Raw genomic sequence first — 25,780 nt, 5'->3', positions numbered from 1 at the left:
GTTGGTGCAGTCTAAATAATCACCAGCAAATAATTGGGAGTGCAGAATGCAGAGGCTTACCACTTGGTCGTATTTATTCGCTAGAGCATTTTTATATGGGGGGGGGGAAAGCCCCAAAAAAACATTTCATATATGTATAAATATTTATTGGGGGTCTGTGTGACGTTATTTTAACCCATTCAGGAGCAAGAGATTTTCATACTCCAATGATGACAGTTGCTAAAGCATGATTTCATTTTTATACCTTTGATATAAGAATGACACTTCATGAGTCCTGAGGTGATTTGTCTATCAAGGGGCATTTCTGATCTAAAAGATCAGACAAATGTACTTAAATATTTGATACCCCCAAAACCTTAATCTAGTACAAATGTCCTGCTGGAGCAAACAAAATATCTGTATAATTATAGTTATTTCAGTGCGTTAGATGGAGCTTTCCTCTTGCTAGCAGTTCATCTGGTAAGTCGCTACAGAATATCTGCATTCAGCTGTATCTTCAGCTGACCAGAAAATGAATTCATTAGAGCCTCTATATTAGTTGTAGGCAGGAATCTAAAACAGAGTGCCTCTAGTGGCAACTACTTCTTTATTGTTAATGCCATCGTGTGAATGAAGGCATTTTTAACCTGACGTGTAAAGGTCACATGGTGCTGGCCGTCGTATGTAAAGTGCTGCCCAGTAGGGTATAGCATCTGTATGTTCTTCCACAAATGATATCAATTACTGCAGAGCCGTCACTGAATCCCACAGATGGTACATTTTACTTGTTGCTCAGCATCGCGTAACATTTATGTGTCCAGTTAAAAATTGCAGGCGCAATGAGGGTCCACCGCCCAGCAGGTGCGGGTTCCATCTCTGATACATATCATCAGCGACGTCGTCCATTAAATGCGTTTCATGATGGTACTGTACTGTAAAAGTGAGTCAGTTCTTTGAATACGGAATATATTTTATTTTAATATATACTGACCATTGCTCTTATGAGTTTTGGCTGTTGCTGATCAGTGGATTAGAAATGGGCATCTGTGCAATAAAACTTTAGCCATCTCATCAGTGTTCCAATCAACTGCAATTGGTGGCTACTGACTGAGACGGTTGGGGGTTCAAGTAAATGATCTCTCTCTTCTGCATCACGCCGTGTTCTTTGATGCACAGGGACACTCGGTGAACTTGTGGCTGTATCTCTTGTCTCCATTCACTAAAAGATTAAATGATCAGTATGTTAAGCAATATTTCGACTGACCAGACTCAACTGCAGTTAGGGGTATCCCCCGGAGGCAGAGGACACATGGGGCTATGTTTGAGTTTGGGAGGGGGGGGCACTGGTGGATTCCTGGGGAGACTTATTACTTGCCTTCCCAGTCCATTCATGTCTAAGTAACCCTGTGCTTATTGGGGGCACAGGGCGAACGAGATGGCCCGTCTGGTCTGATTTTATAATCCTTGATACCGAACATACTTCATCTAACATACTATCCTTCAGAACCAACAGACTTCAGTAGAGTCTTCATCTTCCTATCCTTCTGTAAAACACATCGGAATAGATACAACACCTGTTAATCTCCGCGGCACAATATATTCCGAAAATAGTAAATAGAGAATCTTCCGTACCCTATGTCATTCCGATCGTGCTAATAGCGACAATACGTTTAACCCGTCACAGTTCATGTGTCCATGATCAGAGCTAGAATTACTGCTACCCAGGGTAAATGGCAAAGTGGCAAGTTTTCATGGGGTTAAATAATGTTAGGACATACAAATTAATAGGAGTAACATTCTTAATGCTATAGTTGCTTATATAGAAGATAAAACAGTATCTTTAACATAGGCGATGTACGTTTTGATCCTGCACTTTTTCTAGATCTCGTCCTCAACACTATTGCTTACATTTGGTCCATCATACACCGGGGGCTCCCACCTAGTTTTCCGTATGGGAGAAGAAACCTAGTTCAGCCACTTAAGGGTTCACGAAAGAGAAAAAAGAGGGAAAAAAACAAAACAAAACAGGATAATCGGAGCTTTTCGTAATATAAGGGTTTGTATCATTTCATAGCAAACAATTAACATACCCTAAGTTGATACAAAATGAGACCTGGATGAGATACCACATGCACCGTTGGCTTGGATCTATGTTAAGGATGGAATTGTACAGCTCCATCCTTCTAACAAGGGGCATGCATTCATCACGCACTTCAACTCGGCCAACCCAGTGCATAGAGTCACCCGCCCTGGTATTTAAGTCGCGAGAAATGCCTCTTTGTTATGGTTATGGTGAGCCTTTAAAAATTTTAGAAATGCCGCTGATTTTAGGTTATGGTGAGCATTTCAATATTTTTTTGTCGTTGTTAACTGTCATATTAAAAACTTCTATGGGTAATTTATTAAGTAACATGATTACTTTGCATTACCATGATGTTTATGTCAGCTATTCTTGTAAAGTATTTGCTCAGCTGCACACAGTCAAGTCAAACGGGAGTTAATATATGCGTGGAATCGACCAATCACAGTCGAGTGGGCGGGGTTATCCGGCCAACGCAATAACAAAGGCACGAACGAAAAGCTATGAATGGCATCAACCAATCACAGTCGAGTGGGCGGGGTTATCTGGCTAACGCAATAACAAAGGCACGAACGAAAAGCTAAGTGCTGATACAGCTGCTAAAAACCTATTTTGACACAAAAACTGGAAATTGGAGAGAAATAGGTGAAGCCCAAATGCCACAAGTATGCCCCTGGAACATAGTTATATGTTGGTGCATTCTAAATAATCACCAGCAAATAATTGGGAGTGCAGAATGCAGAGGCTTACCACTTGGTCGTATTTATTTGCTAGAGCATTTTTATATGGGGGGGGGAAAAGCCCCCAAAAAACATTTCATATATGTATAAATATTTATTGGGGGTCTGTGTGACGTTTTTTAACCCATTCAGGAGCAAGAGATTCTCATACTCCAATGATGACAGTTGCTAAAGCATGATTTCATTTTTATACCTTTGATATAAGAATGACACTTCATGAGTCCTGAGGTGATTTGTCTATCAAGGGGCATTTGTGATCTAAAAGATCAGACAAACGTACTTAAATATTTGATACCCCCAAAACCTTAATCTAGTACAAATGTCCTGCTGGAGCAAACAAAATATCTGTATAATTATAGTTATTTCAGTGCGTTAGATGGAGCTTTCCTCTTGCTAGCAGTTCATCTGGTAAGTCGCTACAGAATATCTGCATTCAGCTGTATCTTCAGCTGACCAGAAAATGAATTCATTAGAGCCTCTATATTAGTTGTAGGCAGGAATCTAAAACAGAGTGCCTCTAGTGGCAACTACTTCTTTATTGTTAATGCCATCGTGTGAATGAAGGCATTTTTAACCTGACGTGTAAAGGTCACATGGTGCTGGCCGTCGTATGTAAAGTGCTGCCCAGTAGGGTATAGCATCTGTATGTTCTTCCACAAATGATATCAATTACTGCAGAGCCGTCACTGAATCCCACAGATGGTACATTTTGCTTGTTGCTCAGCATCGCGTAACATTTATGTGTCCAGTTAAAAATTGCAGGCGCAATGAGGGTCCACCGCCCAGCAGGTGCGGGTTCCATCTCTGATACATATCATCAGCGACGTCGTCCATTAAATGCGTTTCATGATGGTACTGTAAAAGTGAGTCAGTTCTTTGAATACGGAATATATTTTATTTTAATATATACTGACCATTGCTCTTATGAGTTTTGGCTGTTGCTGATCAGTGGATTAGAAATGGGCATCTGTGCAATAAAACTTTAGCCATCTCATCAGTGTTCCAATCAACTGCAATTGGTGGCTACTGACTGAGACGGTTGGGGGTTCAAGTAAATGATCTCTCTCTTCTGCATCACGCCGTGTTCTTTGATGCACAGGGACACTCGGTGAACTTGTGGCTGTATCTCTTGTCTCCATTCACTAAAAGATTAAATGATCAGTATGTTAAGCAATATTTCAACTGACCAGACTCAACTGCAGTTAGGGGTATCCCCCAGAGGCAGAGGACACATGGGGCTATGTTTGAGTTTGGGAGGGGGGGCACTGGTGGATTCCTGGGGAGACTTATTACTTGCCTTCCCAGTCCATTCATGTCTAAGTAACCCTGTGCTTATTGGGGGCACAGGGCGAACGAGATGGCCCGTCTGGTCTGATTTTATAATCCTTGATACCGAACATACTTCATCTAACATACTATCCTTCAGAACCAACAGACTTCAGTAGAGTCTTCATCTTCCTATCCTTCTGTAAAACACATCGGAATAGATACAACACCTGTTAATCTCCGCGGCACAATATATTCCGAAAATAGTAAATAGAGAATCTTCCGTACCCTATGTCATTCCGATCGTGCTAATAGCGACAATACGTTTAACCCGTCACAGTTCATGTGTCCATGATCAGAGCTAGAATTACTGCTACCCAGGGTAAATGGCAAAGTGGCAAGTTTTCATGGGGTTAAATAATGTTAGGACATACAAATTAATAGGAGTAACATTCTTAATGCTATAGTTGCTTATATAGAAGATAAAACAGTATCTTTAACATAGGCGATGTACGTTTTGATCCTGCACTTTTTCTAGATCTCGTCCTCAACACTATTCCTTACATTTGGTCCATCATACACCGGGGGCTCCCACCTAGTTTTCCGTATGGGAGAAGAAACCTAGTTCAGCCACTTAAGGGTTCACGAAAGAGAAAAAAGAGGGAAAAAAACAAAACAAAACAGGATAATCGGAGCTTTTCGTAATATAAGGGTTTGTATCATTTCATAGCAAACAATTAACATACCCTAAGTTGATACAAAAGGAGACCTGGATGAGATGCCACATGTACTGTTGGCTTGGATCTATGTTAAGCATGGAATTGTACAACTCCATCCTTTTAACAAGGGAAATGCATTCATCACACACTTCAACTCAGCCAACCCAGTGCCTAGAGTCACCCACCCTGGTATTTAAGTCGCGAGAAATGCCTCTTTGTTGTGGTTATGGTGAGCCTTTAAAAATATTAGAAATGCCGCTGATTTTAGGTTATGGTGAGCATTTCAATATTTTTTTGTCGTTTTTAACTGGCATATTAAAAACTTCTATGGGTAATTTATTAAGTAACATGATTACTTTGCATTACCATGATGTTTATGTCAGCTATTCTTGTAAAGTATTTGCTCAGCTGCACACAGTCAAGTCAAACGGGAGTTAATATATGCGTGGAATCGACCAATCACAGTCGAGTGGGCGGGGTTATCCGGCCAACGCAATAACAAAGGCACGAACGAAAAGCTATGCATGGCATCAACCAATCACAGTCGAGTGGGCGGGGTTATCTGGCTAACGCAATAACAAAGGCACGAACGAAAAGCTAAGTGCTGATACAGCTGCTGAAAACCTATTTTGACACAAAAACTGGAAATTGGAGAGAAATAGGTGAAGCCCAAATGCCACAAGTATCCCCCTGGAACATAGTTATATGTTGGTGCATTCTAAATAATCACCAGCAAATAATTGGGAGTGCAGAATGCAGAGGCTTACCACTTGGTCGTATTTATTTGCGAGAGCATTTTTATATGGGGGGGGGGGAAAGCCCCCCAAAAACATTTCATATATGTATAAATATTTATTGGGGGTCTGTGTGACGTTTTTTAACCCATTCAGGAGCAAGAGATTCTCATACTCCAATGATGACAGTTGCTAAAGCATGATTTCATTTTTATACCTTTGATATAAGAATGACACTTCATGAGTCCTGAGGTGATTTGTCTATCAAGGGGCATTTGTGATCTAAAAGATCAGACAAACGTACTTAAATATTTGATACCCCCAAAACCTTAATCTAGTACAAATGTCCTGCTGGAGCAAACAAAATATCTGTATAATTATAGTTATTTCAGTGCGTTAGATGGAGCTTTCCTCTTGCTAGCAGTTCATCTGGTAAGTCGCTACAAAATATCTGCATTCAGCTGTATCTTCAGCTGACCAGAAAATGAATTCATTAGAGCCTCTATATTAGTTGTAGGCAGGAATCTAAATCAGAGTGCCTCTAGTGGCAACTACTTCTTTATTGTTAATGCCATCGTGTGAATGAAGGCATTTTTAACCTGACGTGTAAAGGTCACATGGTGCTGGCCGTCGTATGTAAAGTGCTGCCCAGTAGGGTATAGCATCTGTATGTTCTTCCACAAATGATATCAATTACTGCAGAGCCGTCACTGAATCCCACAGATGTTACATTTTGCTTGTTGCTCAGCATCGCGTAACATTTATGTGTCCAGTTAAAAATTGCAGGCGCAATGAGGGTCCACCGCCCAGCAGGTGCGGGTTCCATCTCTGATACATATCATCAGCGACGTCGTCCATTAAATGCGTTTCATGATGGTACTGTACTGTAAAAGTGAGTCAGTTCTTTGAATACGGAATATATTTTATTTTAATATATACTGACCATTGCTCTTATGAGTTTTGGCTGTTGCTGATCAGTGGATTAGAAATGGGCATCTGTGCAATAAAACTTTAGCCATCTCATCAGTGTTCCAATCAACTGCAATTGGTGGCTACTGACTGAGACGGTTGGGGGTTCAAGTAAATGATCTCTCTCTTCTGCATCACGCCGTGTTCTTTGATGCACAGGGACACTCGGTGAACTTGTGGCTGTATCTCTTGTCTCCATTCACTAAAAGATTAAATGATCAGTATGTTAAGCAATATTTCAACTGACCAGACTCAACTGCAGTTAGGGGTATCCCCCGGAGGCAGAGGACACATGGGGCTATGTTTGAGTTTGGGAGGGGGGGCACTGGTGGATTCCTGGGGAGACTTATTACTTGCCTTCCCAGTCCATTCATGTCTAAGTAACCCTGTGCTTATTGGGGGCACAGGGCGAACGAGATGGCCCGTCTGGTCTGATTTTATAATCCTTGATACCGAACATACTTCATCTAACATACTATCCTTCAGAACCAACAGACTTCAGTAGAGTCTTCATCTTCCTATCCTTCTGTAAAACACATCGGAATAGATACAACACCTGTTAATCTCCGTGGCACAATATATTCCGAAAATAGTAAACAGAGAATCTTCCGTACCCTATGTCATTCCGATCGTGCTAATAGCGACAATACGTTTAACCCGTCACAGTTCATGTGTCCATGATCAGAGCTAGAATTACTGCTACCCAGGGTAAATGGCAAAGTGGCAAGTTTTCATGGGGTTAAATAATGTTAGGACATACAAATTAATAGGAGTAACATTCTTAATGCTATAGTTGCTTATATAGAAGATAAAACACTATCTTTAACATAGGCGATGTACGTTTTGATCCTGCACTTTTTCTAGATCTCGTCCTCAACACTATTCCTTACATTTGGTCCATCATACACCGGGGCCTCCCACCTAGTTTTCCGTATGGGAGAAGAAACCTAGTTCAGCCACTTAAGAGTTCACGAAAGAGAAAAAAGAGGGAAAAAAACAAAACAAAACAGGATAATCGGAGCTTTTCGTAATATAAGGGTTTGTATCATTTCATAGCAAACAATTAACATACCCTAAGTTGATACAAAATGAGACCTGGATGAGATGCCACATGCACCGTTGGCTTGGATCTATGTTAAGGATGGAATTGTACAACTCCATCCTTCTAACAAGGCATGCATTCATCACGCACTTCAACTCAGCCAACCCAGTGCATAGAGTCACCCGCCCTGGTATTTAAGTCGCGAGAAATGCCTCTTTGTTGTGGTTATGGTGAGCCTTTAAAAATTTTAGAAATGCCGCTGATTTTAGGTTATGGTGAGCATTTCAATATTTTTTTGTCGTTGTTAACTGTCATATTAAAAACTTCTATGGGTAATTTATTAAGTAACATGATTACTTTGCATTACCATGATGTTTATGTCAGCTATTCTTGTAAAGTATTTGCTCAGCTGCACACAGTCAAGTCAAACGGGAGTTAATATATGCGTGGAATCGACCAATCACAGTCGAGTGGGCGGGGTTATCCGGCCAACGCAATAACAAAGGCACGAACGAAAAGCTATGCATGGCATCAACCAATCACAGTCGAGTGGGCGGGGTTATCTGGCTAACGCAATAACAAAGGCACGAACGAAAAGCTAAGTGCTGATACAGCTGCTGAAAACCTATTTTGACACAAAAACTGGAAATTGGAGAGAAATAGGTGAAGCCCAAATGCCACAAGTATGCCCCTGGAACATAGTTATATGTTGGTGCATTCTAAATAATCACCAGCAAGTAATTGGGAGTGCAGAATGCAGAGGCTTACCACTTGGTCGTATTTATTTGCTAGAGCATTTTTATATGGGGGGGAAAAAACCCCCAAAAAACCATTTCATATATGTATAAATATTTATTGGGGGTCTGTGTGACGTTTTTTAACCCATTCAGGAGCAAGAGATTTTCATACTCCAATGATGACAGTTGCTAAAGCATGATTTCATTTTTATACCTTTGATATAAGAATGACACTTCATGAGTCCTGAGGTGATTTGTCTATCAAGGGGCATTTGTGATCTAAAAGATCAGACAAACGTACTTAAATATTTGATACCCCCAAAACCTTAATCTAGTACAAATGTCCTGCTGGAGCAAACAAAATATCTGTATAATTATAGTTATTTCAGTGCGTTAGATGGAGCTTTCCTCTTGCTAGCAGTTCATCTGGTAAATCGCTACAGAATATTTGCATTCAGCTGTATCTTCAGCTGACCAGAAAATAAATTCATCAGAGCCTCTATATTAGTTGTAGGCAGGAATCTAAATCAGAGTGCCTCTACTGGCAACTACTTCTTTATTGTTAATGCCATCGTGTGAATGAAGGCATTTTTAACCTGACGTGTAAAGGTCACATGGTGCTGGCCGTCGTATGTAAAGTGCTGCCCAGTAGGGTATAGCATCTGTATGTTCTTCCACAAATGATATCAATTACTGCAGAGCCGTCACTGAATCCCACAGATGTTACATTTTGCTTGTTGCTCAGCATCGCGTAACATTTATGTGTCCAGTTAAAAATTGCAGGCGCAATGAGGGTCCACCGCCCAGCAGGTGCGGGTTCCATCTCTGATACATATCATCAGCGACGTCGTCCATTAAATGCGTTTCATGATGGTACTGTAAAAGTGAGTCAGTTCTTTGAATACGGAATATATTTTATTTTAATATATACTGACCATTGCTCTTATGAGTTTTGGCTGTTGCTGATCAGTGGATTAGAAATGGGCATCTGTGCAATAAAACTTTAGCCATCTCATCAGTGTTCCAATCAACTGCAATTGGTGGCTACTGACTGAGACGGTTGGGGGTTCAAGTAAATGATCTCTCTCTTCTGCATCACGCCGTGTTCTTTGATGCACAGGGACACTCGGTGAACTTGTGGCTGTATCTCTTGTCTCCATTCACTAAAAGATTAAATGATCAGTATGTTAAGCAATATTTCAACTGACCAGACTCAACTGCAGTTAGGGGTATCCCCCGGAGGCAGAGGACACATGGGGCTATGTTTGAGTTTGGGAGGGGGGGGCACTGGTGGATTCCTGGGGAGACTTATTACTTGCCTTCCCAGTCCATTCATGTCTAAGTAACCCTGTGCTTATTGGGGGCACAGGGCGAACGAGATGGCCCGTCTGGTCTGATTTTATAATCCTTGATACCGAACATACTTCATCTAACATACTATCCTTCAGAACCAACAGACTTCAGTAGAGTCTTCATCTTCCTATCCTTCTGTAAAACACATCGGAATAGATACAACACCTGTTAATCTCCGCGGCACAATATATTCCGAAAATAGTAAATAGAGAATCTTCCGTACCCTATGTCATTCCGATCGTGCTAATAGCGACAATACGTTTAACCCGTCACAGTTCATGTGTCCATGATCAGAGCTAGAATTACTGCTACCCAGGGTAAATGGCAAAGTGGCAAGTTTTCATGGGGTTAAATAATGTTAGGACATACAAATTAATAGGAGTAACATTCTTAATGCTATAGTTGCTTATATAGAAGATAAAACAGTATCTTTAACATAGGCGATGTACGTTTTGATCCTGCACTTTTTCTAGATCTCGTCCTCAACACTATTCCTTACATTTGGTCCATCATACACCGGGGGCTCCCACCTAGTTTTCCGTATGGGAGAAGAAACCTAGTTCAGCCACTTAAGGGTTCACGAAAGAGAAAAAAGAGGGAAAAAAACAAAACAAAACAGGATAATCGGAGCTTTTCGTAATATAAGGGTTTGTATCATTTCATAGCAAACAATTAACATACCCTAAGTTGATACAAAATGAGACCTGGATGAGATGCCACATGTACTGTTGGCTTGGATCTATGTTAAGCATGGAATTGTACAACTCCATCCTTTTAACAAGGGAAATGCATTCATCACACACTTCAACTCAGCCAACCCAGTGCCTAGAGTCACCCACCCTGGTATTTAAGTCGCGAGAAATGCCTCTTTGTTGTGGTTATGGTGAGCCTTTAAAAATATTAGAAATGCCGCTGATTTTAGGTTATGGTGAGCATTTCAATATTTTTTTGTCGTTTTTAACTGGCATATTAAAAACTTCTATGGGTAATTTATTAAGTAACATGATTACTTTGCATTACCATGATGTTTATGTCAGCTATTCTTGTAAAGTATTTGCTCAGCTGCACACAGTCAAGTCAAACGGGAGTTAATATATGCGTGGAATCGACCAATCACAGTCGAGTGGGCGGGGTTATCCGGCCAACGCAATAACAAAGGCACGAACGAAAAGCTATGCATGGCATCAACCAATCACAGTCGAGTGGGCGGGGTTATCTGGCTAACACAATAACAAAGGCACGAACGAAAAGCTAAGTGCTGATACAGCTGCTGAAAACCTATTTTGACACAAAAACTGGAAATTGGAGAGAAATAGGTGAAGCCCAAATGCCACAAGTATCCCCCTGGAACATAGTTATATGTTGGTGCATTCTAAATAATCACCAGCAAATAATTGGGAGTGCAGAATGCAGAGGCTTACCACTTGGTCGTATTTATTTGCTAGAGCATTTTTATATGGGGGGGAAAAAACCCTCCAAAAAACATTTCGTATATGTATAAATATTTATTGGGGGTCTGTGTGACGTTTTTTAACCCATTCAGGAGCAAGAGATTTTCATACTCCAATGATGACAGTTGCTAAAGCATGATTTCATTTTTATACCTTTGATATAAGAATGACACTTCATGAGTCCTGAGGTGATTTGTCTATCAAGGGGCATTTGTGATCTAAAAGATCAGACAAATGTACTTAAATATTTGATACCCCCAAAACCTTAATCTAGTACAAATGTCCAGCTGGAGCAAACAAAATATCTGTATAATTTTAGTTATTTCAGTGCGTTAGATGGAGCTTTCCTCTTGCTAGCAGTTCATCTGGTAAGTCGCTACAGAATATCTGCATTCAGCTGTATCTTCAGCTGACCAGAAAATGAATTCATTAGAGCCTCTATATTAGTTGTAGGCAGGAATCTAAAACAGAGTGCCTCTAGTGGCAACTACTTCTTTATTGTTAATGCCATCGTGTGAATGAAGGCATTTTTAACCTGACGTGTAAAGGTCACATGGTGCAGGCCGTCGTATGTAAAGTGCTGCCCAGTAGGGTATAGCATCTGTATGTTCTTCCACAAATGATATCAATTACTGCAGAGCCGTCACTGAATCCCACAGATGGTACATTTTACATGTTGCTCAGCATCGCGTAACATTTATGTGTCCAGTTAAAAATTGCAGGCGCAATGAGGGTCCACCGCCCAGCAGGTGCGGGTTCCATCTCTGATACATATCATCAGCGACGTCGTCCATTAAATGCGTTTCATGATGGTACTGTACTGTAAAAGTGAGTCAGTTCTTTGAATACGGAATATATTTTATTTTAATACATACTGACCATTGCTCTTATGAGTTTTGGCTGTTGCTGATCAGTGGATTAGAAATGGGCATCTGTGCAATAAAACTTTAGCCATCTCATCAGTGTTCCAATCAACTGCAATTGGTGGCTACTGACTGAGACGGTTGGGGGTTCAAGTAAATGATCTCTCTCTTCTGCATCACGCCGTGTTCTTTGATGCACAGGGACACTCGGTGAACTTGTGGCTGTATCTCTTGTCTCCATTCACTAAAAGATTAAATGATCAGTATGTTAAGCAATATTTCAACTGACCAGACTCAACTGCAGTTAGGGGTATCCCCCGGAGGCAGAGGACACATGGGGCTATGTTTGAGTTTGGGAGGGGGGGGGCACTGGTGGATTCCTGGGGAGACTTATTACTTGCCTTCCCAGTCCATTCATGTCTAAGTAACCCTGTGCTTATTGGGGGCACAGGGCGAACGAGATGGCCCGTCTGGTCTGATTTTATAATCCTTGATACCGAACATACTTCATCTAACATACTATCCTTCAGAACCAACAGACTTCAGTAGAGTCTTCATCTTCCTATCCTTCTGTAAAACACATCGGAATAGATACAACACCTGTTAATCTCCGCGGCACAATATATTCCGAAAATAGTAAATAGAGAATCTTCCGTACCCTATGTCATTCCGATCGTGCTAATAGCGACAATACGTTTAACCCGTCACAGTTCATGTGTCCATGATCAGAGCTAGAATTACTGCTACCCAGGGTAAATGGCAAAGTGGCAAGTTTTCATGGGGTTAAATAATGTTAGGACATACAAATTAATAGGAGTAACATTCTTAATGCTATAGTTGCTTATATAGAAGATAAAACAGTATCTTTAACATAGGCGATGTACGTTTTGATCCTGCACTTTTTCTAGATCTCGTCCTCAACACTATTCCTTACATTTGGTCCATCATACACCGGGGGCTCCCACCTAGTTTTCCGTATGGGAGAAGAAACCTAGTTCAGCCACTTAAGGGTTCACGAAAGAGAAAAAAGAGGGAAAAAAACAAAACAAAACAGGATAATCGGAGCTTTTCGTAATATAAGGGTTTGTATCATTTCATAGCAAACAATTAACATACCCTAAGTTGATACAAAGTGAGACCTGGATGAGATACCACATGCACCGTTGGCTTGGATCTATGTTAAGGATGGAATTGTACAACTCCATCCTTCTAACAAGGGGCATGCATTCATCACGCACTTCAACTCAGCCAACCCAGTGCATAGCATCACCCGCCCTGGTATTTAAGTCGCGAGAAATGCCTCTTTGTTGTGGTTATGGTGAGCCTTTAAAAATTTTAGAAATGCCGCTGATTTTAGGTTATGGTGAGCATTTCAATATTTTTTTGTCGTTGTTAACTGTCATATTAAAAACTTCTATGGGTAATTTATTAAGTAACATGATTACTTTGCATTACCGTGATGTTTATGTCAGCTATTCTTGTAAAGTATTTGCTCAGCTGCACACAGTCAAGTCAAACGGGAGTTAATATATGCGTGGAATCGACCAATCACAGTCGAGTGGGCGGGGTTATCTGGCTAACGCAATAACAAAGGCACGAACGAAAAGCTAAGTGCTGATACAGCTGCTGAAAACCTATTTTGACACAAAAACTGGAAATTGGAGAGAAATAGGTGAAGCCCAAATGCCACAAGTATCCCCCTGGAACATAGTTATATGTTGGTGCATTCTAAATAATCACCAGCAAATAATTGGGAGTGCAGAATGCAGAGGCTTACCACTTGGTCGTATTTATTTGCTAGAGCATTTTTATATGGGGGGGGGGAAAGCCCCAAAAAAACATTTCATATATGTATAAATATTTATTGGGGGTCTGTGTGACGTTTTTTAACCCATTCAGGAGCAAGAGATTTTCATACTCCAATGATGACAGTTGCTAAAGCATGATTTCATTTTTATACCTTTGATATAAGAATGACACTTCATGAGTCCTGAGGTGATTTGTCTATCAAGGGGCATTTGTGATCTAAAAGATCAGACAAATGTACTTAAATATTTGATACCCCCCAAAACCTTAATCTAGTACAAATGTCCTGCTGGAGCAAACAAAATATCTGTATAATTATAGTTATTTCAGTGCGTTAGATGGAGCTTTCCTCTTGCTAGCAGTTCATCTGGTAAATCGCTACAGAATATTTGCATTCAGCTGTATCTTCAGCTGACCAGAAAATAAATTCATTAGAGCCTCTATATTAGTTGTAGGCAGGAATCTAAAACAGAGTGCCTCTAGTGGCAACTACTTCTTTATTGTTAATGCCATCGTGTGAATGAAGGCATTTTTAACCTGACGTGTAAAGGTCACATGGTGCTGGCCGTCGTATGTAAAGTGCTGCCCAGTAGGGTATAGCATCTGTATGTTCTTCCACAAATGATATCAATTACTGCAGAGCCGTCACTGAATCCCACAGATGGTACATTTTGCTTGTTGCTCAGCATCGCGTAACATTTATGTGTCCAGTTAAAAATTGCAGGCGCAATGAGGGTCCACCGCCCAGCAGGTGCGGGTTCCATCTCTGATACATATCATCAGCGACGTCGTCCATTAAATGCGTTTCATGATGGTACTGTAAAAGTGAGTCAGTTCTTTGAATACGGAATATATTTTATTTTAATATATACTGACCATTGCTCTTATGAGTTTTGGCTGTTGCTGATCAGTGGATTAGAAATGGGCATCTGTGCAATAAAACTTTAGCCATCTCATCAGTGTTCCAATCAACTGCAATTGGTGGCTACTGACTGAGACGGTTGGGGGTTCAAGTAAATGATCTCTCTCTTCTGCATCACGCCGTGTTCTTTGATGCACAGGGACACTCGGTGAACTTGTGGCTGTATCTCTTGTCTCCATTCACTAAAAGATTAAATGATCAGTATGTTAAGCAATATTTCAACTGACCAGACTCAACTGCAGTTAGGGGTATCCCCCAGAGGCAGAGGACACATGGGGCTATGTTTGAGTTTGGGAGGGGGGGCACTGGTGGATTCCTGGGGAGACTTATTACTTGCCTTCCCAGTCCATTCATGTCTAAGTAACCCTGTGCTTATTGGGGGCACAGGGCGAACGAGATGGCCCGTCTGGTCTGATTTTATAATCCTTGATACCGAACATACTTCATCTAACATACTATCCTTCAGAACCAACAGACTTCAGTAGAGTCTTCATCTTCCTATCCTTCTGTAAAACACATCGGAATAGATACAACACCTGTTAATCTCCGCGGCACAATATATTCCGAAAATAGTAAATAGAGAATCTTCCGTACCCTATGTCATTCCGATCGTGCTAATAGCGACAATACGTTTAACCCGTCACAGTTCATGTGTCCATGATCAGAGCTAGAATTACTGCTACCCAGGGTAAATGGCAAAGTGGCAAGTTTTCATGGGGTTAAATAATGTTAGGACATACAAATTAATAGGAGTAACATTCTTAATGCTATAGTTGCTTATATAGAAGATAAAACAGTATCTTTAACATAGGCGATGTATGTTTTGATCCTGCACTTTTTCTAGATCTCGTCCTCAACACTATTCCTTACATTTGGTCCATCATACACCGGGGGCTCCCACCTAGTTTTCCGTATGGGAGAAGAAACCTAGTTCAGCCACTTAAGGGTTCACGAAAGAGAAAAAAGAGGGAAAAAAACAAAACAAAACAGGATAATCGGAGCTTTTCGTAATATAAGGGTTTGTATCATTTCATAGCAAACAATTAACATACCCTAAGTTGATACAAAATGAGACCTGGATGAGATGCCACATGTACTGTTGGCTTGGATCTATGTTAAGCATGGAATTGTACAACTCCATCCTTTTAACAAGGGAAATGCATTCATCACACACTTCAACTCAGCCAACCCAGTGCCTAGAGTCACCCACCCTGGTATTTAAGTCGCGAGAAATGCCTCTTTGTTGTGGTTATGGTGAGCCTTTAAAAATATTAGAAATGCCGCTGATTTTAGGTTATGGTGAGCATTTCAATATTTTTTTGTCGTTTTTAACTGGCATATTAAAAACTTCTATGGGTAATTTATTAAGTAACATGATTACTTTGCATTACCATGATGTTTATGTCAGCTATTCTTGTAAAGTATTTGCTCAGCTGCACACAGTCAAGTCAAACGGGAGTTAATATATGCGTGGAATCGACCAATCACAGTCGAGTGGGCGGGGTTATCCGGCCAACGCAATAACAAAGGCACGAACGAAAAGCTATGCATGGCATCAACCAATCACAGTCGAGTGGGCGGGGTTATCTGGCTAACGCAATAACAAAGGCACGAACGAAAAGCTAAGTGCTGATACAGCTGCTGAAAACCTATTTTGACACAAAAACTGGAAATTGGAGAGAAATAGGTGAAGCCCAAATGCCACAAGTATGCCCCTGGAACATAGTTATATGTTGGTGCATTCTAAATAATCACCAGCAAGTAATTGGGAGTGCAGAATGCAGAGGCTTACCACTTGGTCGTATTTATTTGCTAGAGCATTTTTATATGGGGGGGAAAAAACCCCCAAAAAACCATTTCATATATGTATAAATATTTATTGGGGGTCTGTGTGACGTTTTTTAACCCATTCAGGAGCAAGAGATTTTCATACTCCAATGATGACAGTTGCTAAAGCATGATTTCATTTTTATACCTTTGATATAAGAATGACACTTCATGAGTCCTGAGGTGATTTGTCTATCAAGGGGCATTTGTGATCTAAAAGATCAGACAAACGTACTTAAATATTTGATACCCCCAAAACCTTAATCTAGTACAAATGTCCTGCTGGAGCAAACAAAATATCTGTATAATTATAGTTATTTCAGTGCGTTAGATGGAGCTTTCCTCTTGCTAGCAGTTCATCTGGTAAGTCGCTACAGAATATCTGCATTCAGCTGTATCTTCAGCTGACCAGAAAATGAATTCATTAGAGCCTCTATATTAGTTGTAGGCAGGAATCTAAAACAGAGTGCCTCTAGTGGCAACTACTTCTTTATTGTTAATGCCATCGTGTGAATGAAGGCATTTTTAACCTGACGTGTAAAGGTCACATGGTGCTGGCCGTCGTATGTAAAGTGCTGCCCAGTAGGGTATAGCATCTGTATGTTCTTCCACAAATGATATCAATTACTGCAGAGCCGTCACTGAATCCCACAGATGGTACATTTTGCTTGTTGCTCAGCATCGCGTAACATTTATGTGTCCAGTTAAAAATTGCAGGCGCAATGAGGGTCCACCGCCCAGCAGGTGCGGGTTCCATCTCTGATACATATCATCAGCGACGTCGTCCATTAAATGCGTTTCATGATGGTACTGTAAAAGTGAGTCAGTTCTTTGAATACGGAATATATTTTATTTTAATATATACTGACCATTGCTCTTATGAGTTTTGGCTGTTGCTGATCAGTGGATTAGAAATGGGCATCTGTGCAATAAAACTTTAGCCATCTCATCAGTGTTCCAATCAACTGCAATTGGTGGCTACTGACTGAGACGGTTGGGGGTTCAAGTAAATGATCTCTCTCTTCTGCATCACGCCGTGTTCTTTGATGCACAGGGACACTCGGTGAACTTGTGGCTGTATCTCTTGTCTCCATTCACTAAAAGATTAAATGATCAGTATGTTAAGCAATATTTCAACTGACCAGACTCAACTGCAGTTAGGGGTATCCCCCAGAGGCAGAGGACACATGGGGCTATGTTTGAGTTTGGGAGGGGGGGCACTGGTGGATTCCTGGGGAGACTTATTACTTGCCTTCCCAGTCCATTCATGTCTAAGTAACCCTGTGCTTATTGGGGGCACAGGGCGAACGAGATGGCCCGTCTGGTCTGATTTTATAATCCTTGATACCGAACATACTTCATCTAACATACTATCCTTCAGAACCAACAGACTTCAGTAGAGTCTTCATCTTCCTATCCTTCTGTAAAACACATCGGAATAGATACAACACCTGTTAATCTCCGCGGCACAATATATTCCGAAAATAGTAAATAGAGAATCTTCCGTACCCTATGTCATTCCGATCGTGCTAATAGCGACAATACGTTTAACCCGTCACAGTTCATGTGTCCATGATCAGAGCTAGAATTACTGCTACCCAGGGTAAATGGCAAAGTGGCAAGTTTTCATGGGGTTAAATAATGTTAGGACATACAAATTAATAGGAGTAACATTCTTAATGCTATAGTTGCTTATATAGAAGATAAAACAGTATCTTTAACATAGGCGATGTACGTTTTGATCCTGCACTTTTTCTAGATCTCGTCCTCAACACTATTCCTTACATTTGGTCCATCATACACCGGGGGCTCCCACCTAGTTTTCCGTATGGGAGAAGAAACCTAGTTCAGCCACTTAAGGGTTCACGAAAGAGAAAAAAGAGGGAAAAAAACAAAACAAAACAGGATAATCGGAGCTTTTCGTAATATAAGGGTTTGTATCATTTCATAGCAAACAATTAACATACCCTAAGTTGATACAAAATGAGACCTGGATGAGATGCCACATGTACTGTTGGCTTGGATCTATGTTAAGCATGGAATTGTACAACTCCATCCTTTTAACAAGGGAAATGCATTCATCACACACTTCAACTCAGCCAACCCAGTGCCTAGAGTCACCCACCCTGGTATTTAAGTCGCGAGAAATGCCTCTTTGTTGTGGTTATGGTGAGCCTTTAAAAATATTAGAAATGCCGCTGATTTTAGGTTATGGTGAGCATTTCAATATTTTTTTGTCGTTTTTAACTGGCATATTAAAAACTTCTATGGGTAATTTATTAAGTAACATGATTACTTTGCATTACCATGATGTTTATGTCAGCTATTCTTGTAAAGTATTTGCTCAGCTGCACACAGTCAAGTCAAACGGGAGTTAATATATGCGTGGAATCGACCAATCACAGTCGAGTGGGCGGGGTTATCCGGCCAACGCAATAACAAAGGCACGAACGAAAAGCTATGCATGGCATCAACCAATCACAGTCGAGTGGGCGGGGTTATCTGGCTAACGCAATAACAAAGGCACGAACGAAAAGCTAAGTGCTGATACAGCTGCTGAAAACCTATTTTGACACAAAAACTGGAAATTGGAGAGAAATAGGTGAAGCCCAAATGCCACAAGTATGCCCCTGGAACATAGTTATATGTTGGTGCATTCTAAATAATCACCAGCAAGTAATTGGGAGTGCAGAATGCAGAGGCTTACCACTTGGTCGTATTTATTTGCTAGAGCATTTTTATATGGGGGGGAAAAAACCCCCAAAAAACCATTTCATATATGTATAAATATTTATTGGGGGTCTGTGTGACGTTTTTTAACCCATTCAGGAGCAAGAGATTTTCATACTCCAATGATGACAGTTGCTAAAGCATGATTTCATTTTTATACCTTTGATATAAGAATGACACTTCATGAGTCCTGAGGTGATTTGTCTATCAAGGGGCATTTGTGATCTAAAAGATCAGACAAACGTACTTAAATATTTGATACCCCCAAAACCTTAATCTAGTACAAATGTCCTGCTGGAGCAAACAAAATATCTGTATAATTATAGTTATTTCAGTGCGTTAGATGGAGCTTTCCTCTTGCTAGCAGTTCATCTGGTAAATCGCTACAGAATATTTGCATTCAGCTGTATCTTCAGCTGACCAGAAAATAAATTCATCAGAGCCTCTATATTAGTTGTAGGCAGGAATCTAAATCAGAGTGCCTCTACTGGCAACTACTTCTTTATTGTTAATGCCATCGTGTGAATGAAGGCATTTTTAACCTGACGTGTAAAGGTCACATGGTGCTGGCCGTCGTATGTAAAGTGCTGCCCAGTAGGGTATAGCATCTGTATGTTCTTCCACAAATGATATCAATTACTGCAGAGCCGTCACTGAATCCCACAGATGTTACATTTTGCTTGTTGCTCAGCATCGCGTAACATTTATGTGTCCAGTTAAAAATTGCAGGCGCAATGAGGGTCCACCGCCCAGCAGGTGCGGGTTCCATCTCTGATACATATCATCAGCGACGTCGTCCATTAAATGCGTTTCATGATGGTACTGTAAAAGTGAGTCAGTTCTTTGAATACGGAATATATTTTATTTTAATATATACTGACCATTGCTCTTATGAGTTTTGGCTGTTGCTGATCAGTGGATTAGAAATGGGCATCTGTGCAATAAAACTTTAGCCATCTCATCAGTGTTCCAATCAACTGCAATTGGTGGCTACTGACTGAGACGGTTGGGGGTTCAAGTAAATGATCTCTCTCTTCTGCATCACGCCGTGTTCTTTGATGCACAGGGACACTCGGTGAACTTGTGGCTGTATCTCTTGTCTCCATTCACTAAAAGATTAAATGATCAGTATGTTAAGCAATATTTCAACTGACCAGACTCAACTGCAGTTAGGGGTATCCCCCGGAGGCAGAGGACACATGGGGCTATGTTTGAGTTTGGGGGGGGGGCACTGGTGGATTCCTGGGGAGACTTATTACTTGCCTTCCCAGTCCATTCATGTCTAAGTAACCCTGTGCTTATTGGGGGCACAGGGCGAACGAGATGGCCCGTCTGGTCTTATTTTATAATCCTTGATACCGAACATACTTCATCTAACATACTATCCTTCAGAACCAACAGACTTCAGTAGAGTCTTCATCTTCCTATCCTTCTGTAAAACACATCGGAATAGATACAACACCTGTTAATCTCCGCAGCACAATATATTCCGAAAATAGTAAATAGAGAATCTTCCGTACCCTATGTCATTCCGATCGTGCTAATAGCGACAATACGTTTAACCCGTCACAGTTCATGTGTCCATGATCAGAGCTAGAATTACTGCTACCCAGGGTAAATGGCAAAGTGGCAAGTTTTCATGGGGTTAAATAATGTTAGGACATACAAATTAATAGGAGTAACATTCTTAATGCTATAGTTGCTTATATAGAAGATAAAACAGTATCTTTAACATAGGCGATGTACGTTTTGATCCTGCACTTTTTCTAGATCTCGTCCTCAACACTATTCCTTACATTTGGTCCATCATACACCGGGGGCTCCCACCTAGTTTTCCGTATGGGAGAAGAAACCTAGTTCAGCCACTTAAGGGTTCACGAAAGAGAAAAAAGAGGGAAAAAAACAAAACAAAACAGGATAATCGGAGCTTTTCGTAATATAAGGGTTTGTATCATTTCATAGCAAACAATTAACATACCCTAAGTTGATACAAAATGAGACCTGGATGAGATACCACATGCACCGTTGGCTTGGATCTATGTTAAGGATGGAATTGTACAACTCCATCCTTCTAACAAGGGGCATGCATTCATCACGCACTTCAACTCGGCCAACCCAGTGCATACAGTCACCCGCCCTGGTATTTAAGTCGCGAGAAATGCCTCTTTGTTATGGTTATGGTGAGCCTTTAAAAATTTTAGAAATGCCGCTGATTTTAGGTTATGGTGAGCATTTCAATATTTTTTTGTCGTTGTTAACTGTCATATTAAAAACTTCTATGGGTAATTTATTAAGTAACATGATTACTTTGCATTACCATGATGTTTATGTCAGCTATTCTTGTAAAGTATTTGCTCAGCTGCACACAGTCAAGTCAAACGGGAGTTAATATATGCGTGGAATCGACCAATCACAGTCGAGTGGGCGGGGTTATCCGGCCAACGCAATAACAAAGGCACGAACGAAAAGCTATGAATGGCATCAACCAATCACAGTCGAGTGGGCGGGGTTATCTGGCTAACGCAATAACAAAGGCACGAACGAAAAGCTAAGTGCTGATACAGCTGCTAAAAACCTATTTTGACACAAAAACTGGAAATTGGAGAGAAATAGGTGAAGCCCAAATGCCACAAGTATGCCCCTGGAACATAGTTATATGTTGGTGCATTCTAAATAATCACCAGCAAATAATTGGGAGTGCAGAATGCAGAGGCTTACCACTTGGTCGTATTTATTTGCTAGAGCATTTTTATATGGGGGGGGAAAAAGCCCCCAAAAAACATTTCATATATGTATAAATATTTATTGGGGGTCTGTGTGACGTTTTTTAACCCATTCAGGAGCAAGAGATTCTCATACTCCAATGATGACAGTTGCTAAAGCATGATTTCATTTTTATACCTTTGATATAAGAATGACACTTCATGAGTCCTGAGGTGATTTGTCTATCAAGGGGCATTTGTGATCTAAAAGATCAGACAAACGTACTTAAATATTTGATACCCCCAAAACCTTAATCTAGTACAAATGTCCTGCTGGAGCAAACAAAATATCTGTATAATTATAGTTATTTCAGTGCGTTAGATGGAGCTTTCCTCTTGCTAGCAGTTCATCTGGTAAGTCGCTACAGAATATCTGCATTCAGCTGTATCTTCAGCTGACCAGAAAATGAATTCATTAGAGCCTCTATATTAGTTGTAGGCAGGAATCTAAAACAGAGTGCCTCTAGTGGCAACTACTTCTTTATTGTTAATGCCATCGTGTGAATGAAGGCATTTTTAACCTGACGTGTAAAGGTCACATGGTGCTGGCCGTCGTATGTAAAGTGCTGCCCAGTAGGGTATAGCATCTGTATGTTCTTCCACAAATGATATCAATTACTGCAGAGCCGTCACTGAATCCCACAGATGGTACATTTTGCTTGTTGCTCAGCATCGCGTAACATTTATGTGTCCAGTTAAAAATTGCAGGCGCAATGAGGGTCCACCGCCCAGCAGGTGCGGGTTCCATCTCTGATACATATCATCAGCGACGTCGTCCATTAAATGCGTTTCATGATGGTACTGTAAAAGTGAGTCAGTTCTTTGAATACGGAATATATTTTATTTTAATATATACTGACCATTGCTCTTATGAGTTTTGGCTGTTGCTGATCAGTGGATTAGAAATGGGCATCTGTGCAATAAAACTTTAGCCATCTCATCAGTGTTCCAATCAACTGCAATTGGTGGCTACTGACTGAGACGGTTGGGGGTTCAAGTAAATGATCTCTCTCTTCTGCATCACGCCGTGTTCTTTGATGCACAGGGACACTCGGTGAACTTGTGGCTGTATCTCTTGTCTCCATTCACTAAAAGATTAAATGATCAGTATGTTAAGCAATATTTCAACTGACCAGACTCAACTGCAGTTAGGGGTATCCCCCAGAGGCAGAGGACACATGGGGCTATGTTTGAGTTTGGGAGGGGGGGCACTGGTGGATTCCTGGGGAGACTTATTACTTGCCTTCCCAGTCCATTCATGTCTAAGTAACCCTGTGCTTATTGGGGGCACAGGGCGAACGAGATGGCCCGTCTGGTCTGATTTTATAATCCTTGATACCGAACATACTTCATCTAACATACTATCCTTCAGAACCAACAGACTTCAGTAGAGTCTTCATCTTTCTATCCTTCTGTAAAACACATCGGAATAGATACAACACCTGTTAATCTCCGCGGCACAATATATTCCGAAAATAGTAAATAGAGAATCTTCCGTACCCTATGTCATTCCGATCGTGCTAATAGCGACAATACGTTTAACCCGTCACAGTTCATGTGTCCATGATCAGAGCTAGAATTACTGCTACCCAGGGTAAATGGCAAAGTGGCAAGTTTTCATGGGGTTAAATAATGTTAGGACATACAAATTAATAGGAGTAACATTCTTAATGCTATAGTTGCTTATATAGAAGATAAAACAGTATCTTTAACATAGGCGATGTACGTTTTGATCCTGCACTTTTTCTAGATCTCGTCCTCAACACTATTCCTTACATTTGGTCCATCATACACCGGGGGCTCCCACCTAGTTTTCCGTATGGGAGAAGAAACCTAGTTCAGCCACTTAAGGGTTCACGAAAGAGAAAAAAGAGGGAAAAAAACAAAACAAAACAGGATAATCGGAGCTTTTCGTAATATAAGGGTTTGTATCATTTCATAGCAAACAATTAACATACCCTAAGTTGATACAAAATGAGACCTGGATGAGATGCCACATGTACTGTTGGCTTGGATCTATGTTAAGCATGGAATTGTACAACTCCATCCTTTTAACAAGGGAAATGCATTCATCACACACTTCAACTCAGCCAACCCAGTGCCTAGAGTCACCCACCCTGGTATTTAAGTCGCGAGAAATGCCTCTTTGTTGTGGTTATGGTGAGCCTTTAAAAATATTAGAAATGCCGCTGATTTTAGGTTATGGTGAGCATTTCAATATTTTTTTGTCGTTTTTAACTGGCATATTAAAAACTTCTATGGGTAATTTATTAAGTAACATGATTACTTTGCATTACCATGATGTTTATGTCAGCTATTCTTGTAAAGTATTTGCTCAGCTGCACACAGTCAAGTCAAACGGGAGTTAATATATGCGTGGAATCGACCAATCACAGTCGAGTGGGCGGGGTTATCCGGCCAACGCAATAACAAAGGCACGAACGAAAAGCTATGCATGGCATCAACCAATCACAGTCGAGTGGGCGGGGTTATCTGGCTAACGCAATAACAAAGGCACGAACGAAAAGCTAAGTGCTGATACAGCTGCTGAAAACCTATTTTGACACAAAAACTGGAAATTGGAGAGAAATAGGTGAAGCCCAAATGCCACAAGTATGCCCCTGGAACATAGTTATATGTTGGTGCATTCTAAATAATCACCAGCAAATAATTGGGAGTGCAGAATGCAGAGGCTTACCACTTGGTCGTATTTATTTGCTAGAGCATTTTTATATGGGGGGGGAAAAAGCCCCCAAAAAACATTTCATATATGTATAAATATTTATTGGGGGTCTGTGTGACGTTTTTTAACCCATTCAGGAGCAAGAGATTTTCATACTCCAATGATGACAGTTGCTAAAGCATGATTTCATTTTTATACCTTTGATATAAGAATGACACTTCATGAGTCCTGAGGTGATTTGTCTATCAAGGGGCATTTGTGATCTAAAAGATCAGACAAATGTACTTAAATATTTGATACCCCCAAAACCTTAATCTAGTACAAATGTCCAGCTGGAGCAAACAAAATATCTGTATAATTTTAGTTATTTCAGTGCGTTAGATGGAGCTTTCCTCTTGCTAGCAGTTCATCTGGTAAGTCGCTACAGAATATCTGCATTCAGCTGTATCTTCAGCTGACCAGAAAATGAATTCATTAGAGCCTCTATATTAGTTGTAGGCAGGAATCTAAAACAGAGTGCCTCTAGTGGCAACTACTTCTTTATTGTTAATGCCATCGTGTGAATGAAGGCATTTTTAACCTGACGTGTAAAGGTCACATGGTGCTGGCCGTCGTATGTAAAGTGCTGCCCAGTAGGGTATAGCATCTGTATGTTCTTCCACAAATGATATCAATTACTGCAGAGCCGTCACTGAATCCCACAGATGGTACATTTTGCTTGTTGCTCAGCATCGCGTAACATTTATGTGTCCAGTTAAAAATTGCAGGCGCAATGAGGGTCCACCGCCCAGCAGGTGCGGGTTCCATCTCTGATACATATCATCAGCGACGTCGTCCATTAAATGCGTTTCATGATGGTACTGTAAAAGTGAGTCAGTTCTTTGAATACGGAATATATTTTATTTTAATATATACTGACCATTGCTCTTATGAGTTTTGGCTGTTGCTGATCAGTGGATTAGAAATGGGCATCTGTGCAATAAAACTTTAGCCATCTCATCAGTGTTCCAATCAACTGCAATTGGTGGCTACTGACTGAGACGGTTGGGGGTTCAAGTAAATGATCTCTCTCTTCTGCATCACGCCGTGTTCTTTGATGCACAGGGACACTCGGTGA

Source organism: Sceloporus occidentalis, unplaced genomic scaffold (assembly GCF_023333645.1).
Source record: "Sceloporus occidentalis isolate IW3139 unplaced genomic scaffold, rSceOcc1.0.p SCAF_32, whole genome shotgun sequence".
Classification (NCBI taxonomy): domain Eukaryota; kingdom Metazoa; phylum Chordata; class Lepidosauria; order Squamata; family Phrynosomatidae; genus Sceloporus; species Sceloporus occidentalis.
This window is presented reverse-complemented; position numbering follows the sequence as displayed.